Source organism: Meleagris gallopavo, chromosome 25 (assembly GCF_000146605.3).
Source record: "Meleagris gallopavo isolate NT-WF06-2002-E0010 breed Aviagen turkey brand Nicholas breeding stock chromosome 25, Turkey_5.1, whole genome shotgun sequence".
Taxonomy (NCBI): domain Eukaryota; kingdom Metazoa; phylum Chordata; class Aves; order Galliformes; family Phasianidae; genus Meleagris; species Meleagris gallopavo.
The window spans coordinates 3,090,047-3,101,654 of record NC_015035.2 but is presented as its reverse complement, the minus strand read 5'-3'; positions in this window follow the sequence as shown (position 1 = coordinate 3,101,654).

Sequence of the window (11,608 nt, the reverse complement as noted above, 5' to 3'; positions counted from 1 at the left end):
TTTTCACGGGCTTTGCGTGGAGATGTTGGATTGCTGTGAGCAGTTGTGCAGTGGGATCCACTAACATGGATGGGAGCTCAGCACTCGCAGTGCCTGGGAGGCAATGTCTCAACAGACAGAGTGCAGCTGTTTAAACTGCTTAGAAAAGCTTCGGGGCGGGCTGTGGGATGGGCAGAGGAATAATCCCCAAAGAGAGAATAAAAATAAGCACTTTGGTTTTGTAAGATCTTTGTGGAGCGCGTTGCCTTAAGTAGGAAACATGGGCTGCAGAAACTGGTGTGTATATTGTCGGATGATGCGTTACATGAGGAATCAAACGAAGCTTTAGCCTCTCATTAAGGCACTCTGTGCGTTTTGTTATTGATGCTAACACAAACGAACTGCTTTGATCTGGGGTGGTTCACAAAAACATGCCTTGAAGTGTCCCGTAAGGATGGTGTGCCTGGTGTCTATCAGGGCACTAAATCTGGAAGCAGGGGATAAAATGTATGCAGAAAATGGAAAATAACGCAAACTGAATACACTGAAGATTTCTTGCAACAGCGTAAACTCTTTGGAATGTGACAGCCTTAAGTGGGAGAAACCAGTAGGAACAGAATGTGTGATGCCGTGTGAGTGCTGGAGTCTGATTTCATCACTGACAGCAGCAAATAGTGGCTCTTCTCCCCATGGCTCCCAGCTCATCTGCTGTGCATCCTCCCCAAGAGCCGTGCTCTGTTGTGCTGCTATTTGCTCTCATGCTCCTCCTGTATACATTTCTGGTTGTCTCAGCCACGAATTGTTTTGGGAAAGATGCTGTTCTCACTCATTGCTCTGCCCGCCGTTAATTCTTAATGTACTCATAACAATAAATGAGAGATTTCTGCCAGGCTTCAGACGTTCGCCATTAACAGAGGATGAACTGAGATGCAGGCTTAAGTATCTTTTCCTTCCTGTAGTTGGAATTTTATTTCCTTAACTAATAGGTTCCTGTCACTTTAATTGGAATGAAGATTCTGGTCTGTAGTTAAAGGGGAAAAAAAATCACTTGCTCCATTTATTCCCAGCAAAAAGAAAATAGAAAAAGAAAAACAAAAACCAAACCTGTATGTAAGGCAGAGCAGAGTTTAGCATTCTAAAGACAGCTGTTTAAGTGCAATCAGTGTATTGCAGATGTTCAACAGATTTAGCAGAGGGAGCGTTACTCATCTGAAGGTGAAATTGACTGCCTTGCTTTTGCTCTTGGAAGGCTGATTCAGTTACTGTCTGTTTGCTCATGTTTTACATTAAATAAGAGAGATGTGACCATCATGTTAATATTCGGGACAAGAACCCTTGGGTACTTCTGCTTACAGTACCTTATGCTAAGTGGAACTGGAGGAGTGATGGATTCTCCTGATGGGATAGAAATGCAAGTGGTGAAGTTGTTGCTGCTCTCTCGGTGTCACAGGCTGAGATCCAGCACTGGGCAGAGCTCAGGAGATTGGGATTTGGTCATGGCTGAAGCATCACTGGTTTTCCTGTTGCATCGATTGGAGTAAGAGCTTGTTCAGTTTGTGCAGCATTAACTGCAGTGGTGATCATAGCTGTGCTTCCAGGAGCTGCTCTAGCACCTGTATGAAGCTCATAAGAAACCAGAGCGCTCTGAGATGCAAATCTTGGATTCAGCTGGGCAAAGCCAAGGATAGTCATCATTCTCTGCTCAGCTTTCCAGGCCTGGATTCCCAAAGCCATGGGAGTCCCAGCTGCAGTCAGCACAAGCACAGCGATAGGTGCAGGGATGTGCTGGAGCTGAGGTGGGTGAATAAACAGCTTAGTAGTGATTTCTCATTATCTTTGTAAGTTGAAGCTGCCACCTGAGTACCTGTGGACTTATTTTCAGGGGTGTTAAATTCCCTTTGCTCTGATGGTGTGAATAGGGGTTTTTTAAAGAAGATGAAAACTAGAACTTTGCTTTAGCTCTTAAATATGGTCATACATAGAACTGGGGGTCTGCTACAGATCACAGTGCTGGGGGAATCTTTCCACACAGCTGGATATGGAGTAGAACCATGGGAGATGAGGGGATGGCACAGCAGCAGAAAAGCCCAAATATCTGGGTTCATTGTGGGCTCTTCTGCCACCAGAAAGCTCTCAGCCAGTCAGCAAGGCTGGTGGTGGGAGCTGGGTGGTCACTTTGCAGAGAGAGGGGAGCAGACGGAGTGTGAATGCCTCCTTCCTAACCTCATAGCTCCATGGACCTGGGGAGCAATCTCACAGTAAAATATTCACAGACAGCTGCTCTACTGCATTTATCCCAGTGTTATGTAAATCTTGAGCTAGTCTGTAATTAAAGCATTTACGTTTTAGATGCTTAACAGGGTGTTTTAAATGTTTAGGCCTTGTAAATGGTGTTTATTTATGGTTCGCTAATTAAGCCAGCAGAGTTCAGTTCGGTCTCAAACCTCATCCAGAAGACTAGCTGCCATCCCTGCTACCTGCAGCTCCTCGCTGTGCAGTGCCTGCAGTGGATGCAGGAAAAGCATCACCGACTGCTGGCTGCTCACTGGGAGGAGGTGTGTGGGTTCTCCAGGCTGCACCTGGGGTATTTGGTATTGGTATTGCTTGCAGTGGAAATTAAAGCCAGTCCTTGCTGCTGCTTCCCACTATTTTTCTTGCCTTTGACCTTTTATTGACAGTGCAAGAAGTGTTTAAACACACCTCAGCACGTGGGTTAGAAAAACCCAGAGAAAGTCAACTGTTCAGAGGCCTCCAAGAGTTCATTAACTTGCAGCAGCATGTGCACAACTTCTTCTGCTGCCATCCCCACCTTCCAGAGGGCTGCAAGCACTGAGCCCACGGCTGAGGCTGCAGCAGCAGAGGGCACAGCCCTGCAGGAGGGATGCAGTGCTGGGGCTGCGCTGCACTGCTCCGTTTGAGCTCAGTTTCAGTGTCTGAGTTCAAGTGTGCTCCTGTGGTACGAAGTTAATTATAATCTTTCTTCTTCCCATCATTGTAAATGTGAGCTCTGGGGCTTTCAGAGCCAGAATTATCTATTTCTGCTATTTGTGAAATGCTAAGCACATGGTGTGCTGACTTCTGCTGCAGCCTCTCGATGCTATTGTAATGCAAATACTAATAATACGAAGTGAGATCAAGGTAAAGAGCTCTTGGTGCCACCTAGCAAGCTTAGAGCTGCATTTTGTTTCCACAGATAATCTGGCAAGGCTGTGATACACTCGGTATTTCTCAATTTCTTTTCATGTATTCCTACAAGTATTTACATGAAGAGATGGGTTTTAGTATCCTTAAGTTTTTCAGTTCTTGCTTTTTAATGTTGGACTCCATAAGAATATTATTGTATTAATTCTTGTCTTTTCTCCCCGCTGCCATCTCCTTTCAGAAGAACTTTGCTTTAAAAGCAACGACTAATGAGGTGTAAAAGGTTGCACGTATGGGAAGAACCAGGTTAAACCAGGATGGGGAGAGGGGATGGGATTGAGCAGAATTGATTGTTGTATCTTCAGCCCGGAGGGAGGCCGGGGTTGTCTGACAGAGGCAAATATTTTCTGATTACTCTCGTTGTTGTCTGACTTTGCTCAATTTGCTTCTGATTGTAATCACAGCCAGAGATGATGAGAGGAGGATTTTTCTTGCTTGCAAATCTCGGACACGGGCTGTAGAGGTGTAGGATGTATTTCTCTCCCTGTGTGATTGAAGGTTCTGGTTATTGCTAGAGGGAGGAATTTGGCTTTGAAAATTTCATGGCTGTCTGGTGCTGTTCTGGGAAGTATATCCTGTGCCATAGATAGGAGCTAAATGAGTTTAGCAGCACAAGCTTTTCAGCCAATAATCTCCAATCACTTCTCCTCCTGCTTTATTCTTCTTATTACAACCAGTGTTTGCTCGGTGCAGATCTCAGCTCCTCAGGTCCTGCTGCAGTGCTGCTCACTCCCTCGTGTTGAGGGACCACACAGGTGATGGAGCCTGGGTGTCATCACTGCTGCTCTGGCTCTGCCCGTGGAGGCAGAAGGTTGAGAGCGTTGTGTAAGTGGATGTTCAGGTGCATCAGCATCCATGAACACCTCAGCGTGTTCATATTAAAGTAGCATTTGTACTCTCCCATTTCTTACCATCTGCTTTCCAATGCAGAAGCTTTACTCGGTCAGGTTCTGTGGTGCCTGGCCCTATAAGTAATTTCCTGGTGGTTTTCAGTGCCCCTTTCCCCCACAAGGCCCTGAGACACCCGGTGCATACTTACAAGGCAGCTGGTCCACATGCCTGCCATGTGGCACATCCCAATCCATGCATCTCTGCTGCTGCCCAGTATGCTTTGGTCAACCTGAATCAAAACAGCCCCAAATCCAGTGATACTGGTGAGAAAAAAAACCCCAAACAAATAATAAAACAACACTTCCACATAACTGTTCTCAGTCCGGCTCAAGTTGAGTTTGTTTTGGTTCCTTCCAGGAACCATCTGTGCTTTTAAATTATTGCTTCCAAGCAATACAAATAGCTCTGGAAGGCTGTCTGAGCAAACTGGGTTAAACTGGGTTAGATTTAAGGGTAGCTTCACAACATGAGCTGCTCTCTTCAGTTCTGCCCTGACCTGGAACGTGCTGCCATGTGAGCAGTGCTGCATCGCCATCCAAACCCACTGTCCTGCCGTGCAGAGAAGGCTGGGGTTTGGGCAGTGTGGGTTGGGCTGTGCTGAGCCACGGAGTGCATCCATCTCTGCAGCATCTGCTGTGGGGAATTGCACTTTTGTAGGGCACAGTGCTTCCTGCACCAGCACTCTGCTGGCTTCATAGGGATCTTAATGTGGAGGATCAAGGATGGTGAGTTCCGCGGTGAATCCCTCTCACTTAGAGGTGATTTCAGTGCCTGATTGCTTTCATCAGTTTCCTACCAGCAGTATTTAAAAGCTGTGCATCTCCATACGTTATTACCATGCATATCCCTTCAATAACAGATTGAGTTCTACAGGGCTATACTGAAACCGTTCCAATAACCCGGCCCCTGGAAAAGTAACTGCTGCCAATGTTTAAACAAGGGCTGAGTTACAATCCCTTCCATTTACCCACGATTTCTGGGAGTGATACAGTTCAGATCTGAGGTGCAATCTGCTCCTGAAATTCATTCAAACGATCTGTTTAAATCTGAGCAGTTTTACCTGGCTATGTGCAAACTTATGGCATGGTGTGACGTGGGGAGATATATAAATGCCATCAGTTATTGTAAAGCAAAGGAGCACACAGATGGAATATTCTGTGAGATGTTTTACACAGAATTTTGGAGCTCCTAAAGAAGAGAACCACAGAAACATCAACGAACTGGGATGGAGTGTGGATGTTCCAAGCATTTTACACTGGGACGTTTTCTTTAAACTGCTTATTAATCTAACCTTGCTGTATGGATTTTCAAGAGCATACTTTCCTTCACTGTAACATTATACCTTTACAAATCAGGGAAATGTCAGCTCCTGATTTACTGACAAAGCCAACAACCGACATAATTTATTTCGCTTGAGATCAGTTCATCAAACTTAGGAACAACTCAGCTGCTGTAAAACCCAGGCATCTGATACCATCAGCGCCTGCTTAACATGCAAAGGATAACCTACATTTTTAAAATGCTGTAAAAAGAACAAGAAGTGATGCCAGGATGAAAATTTATGAGGCACAGAGCCGGGATCTGAATTTAGCATTTGCTGCGTAGTGGAGTGTTGTTACTATCTTGTTTGCACAGTCGAAGTAGTGTTAATAGGAAGATCCAGCAGGAGGGCTGAGCTGTTAGCATGCAAGTCCAGAGCTGGCCCTGACCCGATGCAATATAAGAATTTTTAATGCTCATCCTTGACTTAATATAACGTTGGCTGATACTAGCAGCTCCTTGTTAGTGAAGCTGATTAGAGGAGCACATGTTTGTACAGTTTAAACGTGAGTGCTTGTTGCATTCCAATGCAGAATTCAACCCGTGAAAGCGCGGTGGAAAGGGAAGTTTGTAAGTGTTGTTTAATGCTGTCTGTTCTGCAGATCAAATGGAGTGAGCTCTCCTGCTGCCCACCTCAGGGTTTTTCTGCATTTAATGTGGCAGGTTGGAAGATTTGGGGGATGAATGCCACCCGCTCTGTGTGCGCAGAGCCTGCAGTGATGCACTGTGTCTCCTGCAGCTCCCACCTGCAGCCTGCCAGCAGTGCAGGCATGGAACCTCCAGCATCCCCTGCAGCCTCGGAAGGAGCCTCTTCCCATCACGCCTGGTGCTGAGATGAGATGTCTGTAGTGATTTGTGAAGCACTGTGCAGGTAGGGAGAGCAGAGCTGCCCAGGAGGTGAGCTTTGCACCACAGCACACCTTCAGTGCTTTGCTCTCACGTCTTCGTGGCAGAGCTGCCAACAGATGTGCTGGAGCCATGCTGATACAAAACCTGAGCTGAGAATAAACCAAGCTTTGCTTGCAACTTGTAGCTCAGGATTTGGAACCCCAGATGGGACAGAGGCTGCAATCCCAGCTCTCTCCAGTGCAGCAGTGACCAACAGCTTTAAAAAAGGCTCTGCAAGTTAGGAGGAAAGGCATAACTTAGGTTAACATTTATCTGGACTGCGATCGTTGTTTGTAACACTAAATCTTCCTCATAAATAAATGGAGAAATCTTTCCTTCTGAGTGAAAAATTCACACTCCGGTTAAACCTCAATTATATTTCCAAACAATATTTATCAGATTTCCTAATGTGTGCCTCGTGCAGTTCAATTTCCTGCTATCAGTCAGGGGCAGAGCTCAGTCTCTGGGTGCAGGCAGCGTGCAGAGCCATGCAGGGCTGTTTCTCCATCAGAGCAGGGTGCAGCACAGGCTGGATTTTCCCCCACTGTAGAACAGGGGAAGAAGATGTGAGTTCTTGCAAGCTGCATTCCTGCCCTGCAAAGTGATGCTGTCACAACTCTCTGGATTTATTTCACCCAATCTATCTTTCTCCAGCTATTTACCACGTTAATTTAGTCAGCAACCTGACAACTGTGCACATGTAGAATTTAAGCTACGTCCTTAGGTGCGCATTAAGTATAGATTTAAGGTTTGAAATGTAAGACTAATTCATCTCCTGCTCACAGCTGCATTGCAAAAGTGTTGATTATCTGGAAATTCGTATTTCTTTCATACAGATTTGATTGTGTATAATGCTATCCCTGCGTAGTGCTAACACTCGTGGTTAGGAAAATAACTCTTGAGAGCTGAGTGGGAATGAAGTGTGTGCTCAAGGCTGCGATGTTCTGCGTTGTTGAGCAGATTCTTTATAAAGTTTTCAGAGGAAACTTGTAGGCTGAAACCAGCTGTGACAGCCTGGCAAAGTGATGTGCTTGCTCTGCTTAATTCTCTTCCAGGCGGAGTCCCCAGGAGTGCCTCCCTGAGCTGGGCAGCTGTTCCATTCAACCATATGGACCCACTTGCTTCTTCTCTGAGCTAATGCTTTTCCCATTGATGCAATACAATGGCACTGTTACCTTTATGTTCTGCAATGCCAGCAGGCTCTTTGGTCCTTTCAGGAAGGAATTAGGTGTACGTTTCACACCTAGGCAAAAGGAACTTTGTTACAGCAGGGATTTGCTTGGGCCTGGGTAAATCTTACTGCCGTGGTCTCTGTTTTCTTTATATTTGAGCACAAATTATAGCTCACTGAAAGGATAAATAATACACTGCTTCTGAAAGGCTCTGAGCACACCAGGCACTATTGGTATTTATCTCAGATCCGTGCTTCAGAAAGGTGTGTTTTGTAGAAAAGGAGGGACTAAGACAAGCACTGGGAAAATGAATGGTACCCAGAGAACAGATTCCAAGATTCCTATTTCAGATACATATAAAGAAGGAAGCTATTGCAGTATCATTCAAATGTGACATCAGTCACTCCAACCTTTGCTATTACGGCTCAAAATTGCATGTTCCTGCCAGAGAAATAGGAAGGGCTGATAAGGAAGACAGCTGGGATTTGCTTTCTTATCTATATTTTACACACACGCTCATTCATTTTCCTCCCACTCCTCTGTTTCAGGATCCAGGTTGGCTTTCCAGCACGCCCCGTTGTTTTGCATAGAGTGGGGCAGCTTTGTACTGTGTGCTTGCTGAGCCCTACGGGAACAGGTTGGAAACCAAATTGTTTATTTATTTATTTAGCACCTGCCTACCTTAACCATGAAGTTCCTCCTGCTGATGACTGGAAAAACGTTCCTGCGGGCTCGGAGGTGAGCTGCGGTGGAAGATGCAGCTCTAGCAAGGGGTCAGTGCAGTTCTTCTGACTTTGTTGCAGGGATTGCTCTGCTCTGTTGAAAGATCTTGCAGCTCTCCGTGCACAGAGCTGTGCTCCCGCTGCTGCAGAGCCTGCAAAGCAAGCTGCAGTGCGTGGTGCTGCTGCAGGACTTGGTGGTGCTTGGGGAAGGAGTGGCCACGGAGGGGGAAACAAAGGTTTTTCTGACTAGAAGTAATTTAAGTGCAGATGAAAGGGCTTAACCATATGCTTTGTGTTTGAAGCAGACTGAGCTCTGCCAAAGAGGTCCAAGCAAAGTGACAGGCTGGCAGTGCTGTCATAGAATCACAGAACGGACTGGGTTGGAAGGGACCTTTAAGATCATGTAGTTCCAACCGCCCTGCTGTAGAAGAGATACCTCCCTCCAGACCAGGTTGCTCCAAGCCCATCAAGCCTGGCCTGAGACCTTTCTAATGCTTTCCAGGCCTGATGAATATACTACAGAATGGGCAAAGGTTTTCCCCCTGCCTCATTTCCCAATAAGCTGAGAAATGGGACTCCCAGCAGCCTCATCCCAAAGCTTTAACCTCAGGGAACTGGGATCTGGGGGCTTTTTTTCCATCTCTGTGCCACATCAGGATGCCCAGTGCACACCCAGGTCACACTTCAGCCATGTATTGCAATTGTATCAGCTTTCATGCAGCTTCTGGGAGAAATCAAAGGGTTCTGAGGACGGAGATAGGAAAGCATCAGACAGCTGTGCAGCCCAAACAGCAGAAATTCCCCATCTATTCCCCTGCAGGAGGACTCATGCAGGTTATGCATGCTATCCAACGGCCAGTGAAAGGTTACTAAAATCACAAGGTGTGCATCAAGTGTTGCAAACAAACAGGATTGCTGCCCATCACATCCTGCCCCAGTTCAGCTTATTACAAGGTAACAGGGGCTGGGCAGCAAGGGGGTGTGAATGGCAGAGACCCACTTGTCTCTGTTGGAGTGCTGGGCTGCAGGTAGCGCAGTGATGAGCTTTGGGTTGGGGCGCAGCCTCTGACTGCACACTGGGATGGAAATAGTGATAGGACAGATTCTTGGAGTTTGCATGACCTTGTAAATCTGTAGTTAATGGCAGCTATTATCTGCTATATGATAGTTAATCAGAAGCGCTTTTAATTATACACCCTTTGGGTGCACATTATAGATTGAAAGTTTCAAGGTTTTTACTAAAGGCCCCGGAGATGTCAGGAAGGAGCACGGCTGAGGAATGGCTTTCTTGTCACATTAAAAAATATTGATATTCCTCATTTTTTTTCACGTTGCACTGGGTCAGAACTGAGCTCTGACAGCAGGATGGGGGAAGGGGAGCTTGGTGCTCAGGGGACCCTCTGATCCAGGCTTTGTGTGTGAACTGGTGCATATTTTAAACTTCATCTTACAGCCTTCTGTACTTTAAGACTCCAAAGTAATTCAGTTTTAGTGAGTGCTGGATTGTGTCTGCAAAGGACCCAGAGCCAGGTGCCACACTTCTCAGGCTCTGCCGTATTTGTGAAAGCAGCACCACAGAGGTTTCAGGATGGCAAAAATACTTATCTAGGTAATTTTAATTTTACAGGCATGTATTATTTATCCGAATGTAGCAGATGAAGGAATTGCCATCACCAGAAATGCCTTTGCATGATTTTCAGATAGGGATATTGCACTCCATGGAGTGCTTCTTAAAGCACTTCACGTTGTGTGTTGTAGTGTGGGTATATTGTGCAGGCTTGTAGGGCGCTCAGGGGCAAGAGCAGGACTTTACATTGAGTAAAGGGCTTGAAATTAGGTGTACATGAGAAATGTGATACTTGAAGCTAATCAGCACCCTGGGAAGCAGCAGAGCGAGGTTCAGGATAACTCAGTAATTGCACACATCTCATGGAGAAGGCAGAGCACCTGGGTGACCTTGGTGGGCCATCTGCTCCTGTGTTTTGGGGAAGGTGCTTAATGTTTGGATAAGCTGCTCTAGCAATGGGTGGGGATGCTACCTGCTGTAATATTATTCAGACGTGGCAGTCAGCATGCTGAAATCCTTCTGTGAGTCATTGCAGGCCCCAATCTGTTGTGCCTTGATCCAAACCCCTGGAGATGCTCAGAGAGCAGAACCAGCTGACGGCTTTCCAGCCACAAGCCATGATTTTCTGCTTCCTGAGGAGGTGCTGGGAAGAAAAGAAGCAATAGTTCTTAGCATAGGAGTAAGCATTAACTGGACTAGCACGAAGTTACCTGAGTAACTTTCTGTTGTAAGACAGGAGAACTGGGATCAAAGAAGGCTGGGTGATAAACATGTCCAGCTTCCTCCTAACTGAGATGGGGCTGTAATCACTGCAGGGCTAACTCAGCTGGGAGGGGAGCAGGGCTAGCAGGGAGACGGAGCTGGGCTGGGAGGGAAGGAAGGAAGCTGCTCTGTTTGGGAGTGCAGGGCTGAGCATCTCCCAGTCAGCCCCGAGTGTGGCTGCGTGTCCCCAGAGAAGTGATTCTGAGCTGGATCTGATGGGACGCTCAGACAAGGGCTGGGACTGGTTGGCTGGATTCATAGAAAAGTTAATTGGTCTTCCCCAAAATGATTATCTATCATGAATGACATACAGCTGCTACCCTGGCAGAACCAATCTGCATTGAACCCTTCTGCTCAGCCGCTTCTGTATTCTGCCCATGAGCACTTGGGAAGAAAAATCCTCTTCAGTCTTCAGCTCTCTTCTGCTTTAGACCCGCTGTGGACTTTCCTGCTGGTGGGCTCCTGTGCTGAGGATTGCTGTGTGAGTGGGTCTGTGCCCACGGTTAAGGAAACTTGAAGTGACAGGCAATGTGGGCTGGCTGTGCAGATGATGGGAGTTTTCTGTGCCAAGTCACTTCCATTAATCTTGGGGCTGTGACATGTCTGGGCTCATATTGATTTCCCAGCAGGCTGTTCATCACCAGTCTCGTCACGTTACGAGCCAATATGGAGAAGGCACAGGGGGGAAATGGGGCTGGGTTTTTATCTCTAGGGCACAGGATGCTCATAATCAATGCAACTTCGAAAAGGAGCCAGATGGGTTGAGATAATTGATGAAAAATGCCTCAAAATGGGAGAGCTTCCTCACGTCCAGCAGGGCTGTATTGGAGAAGCACTGGTTGAGGTGGCAGATCCTCACCTTAGCTCACTGCTCTCTGTGCCCAGCAGCTTGGCACGGTGGGCAGATGCCTCTTGCTGGGCTGAGATGCACAAACCCACCTTGCAGTCCACTGCTGTGGCTTTTCAGAGGAACAAAAGGCATTTTTCAGCGACTTAATTATTTCCTGTCTTCTCAATCAATAATGAGCCATCACAGAAAAGCACTAAGCACTACATATTAAGTTGTTTTCTTGTTGCTATTTTTTTTTTTTTTTAAGACAGCTGCT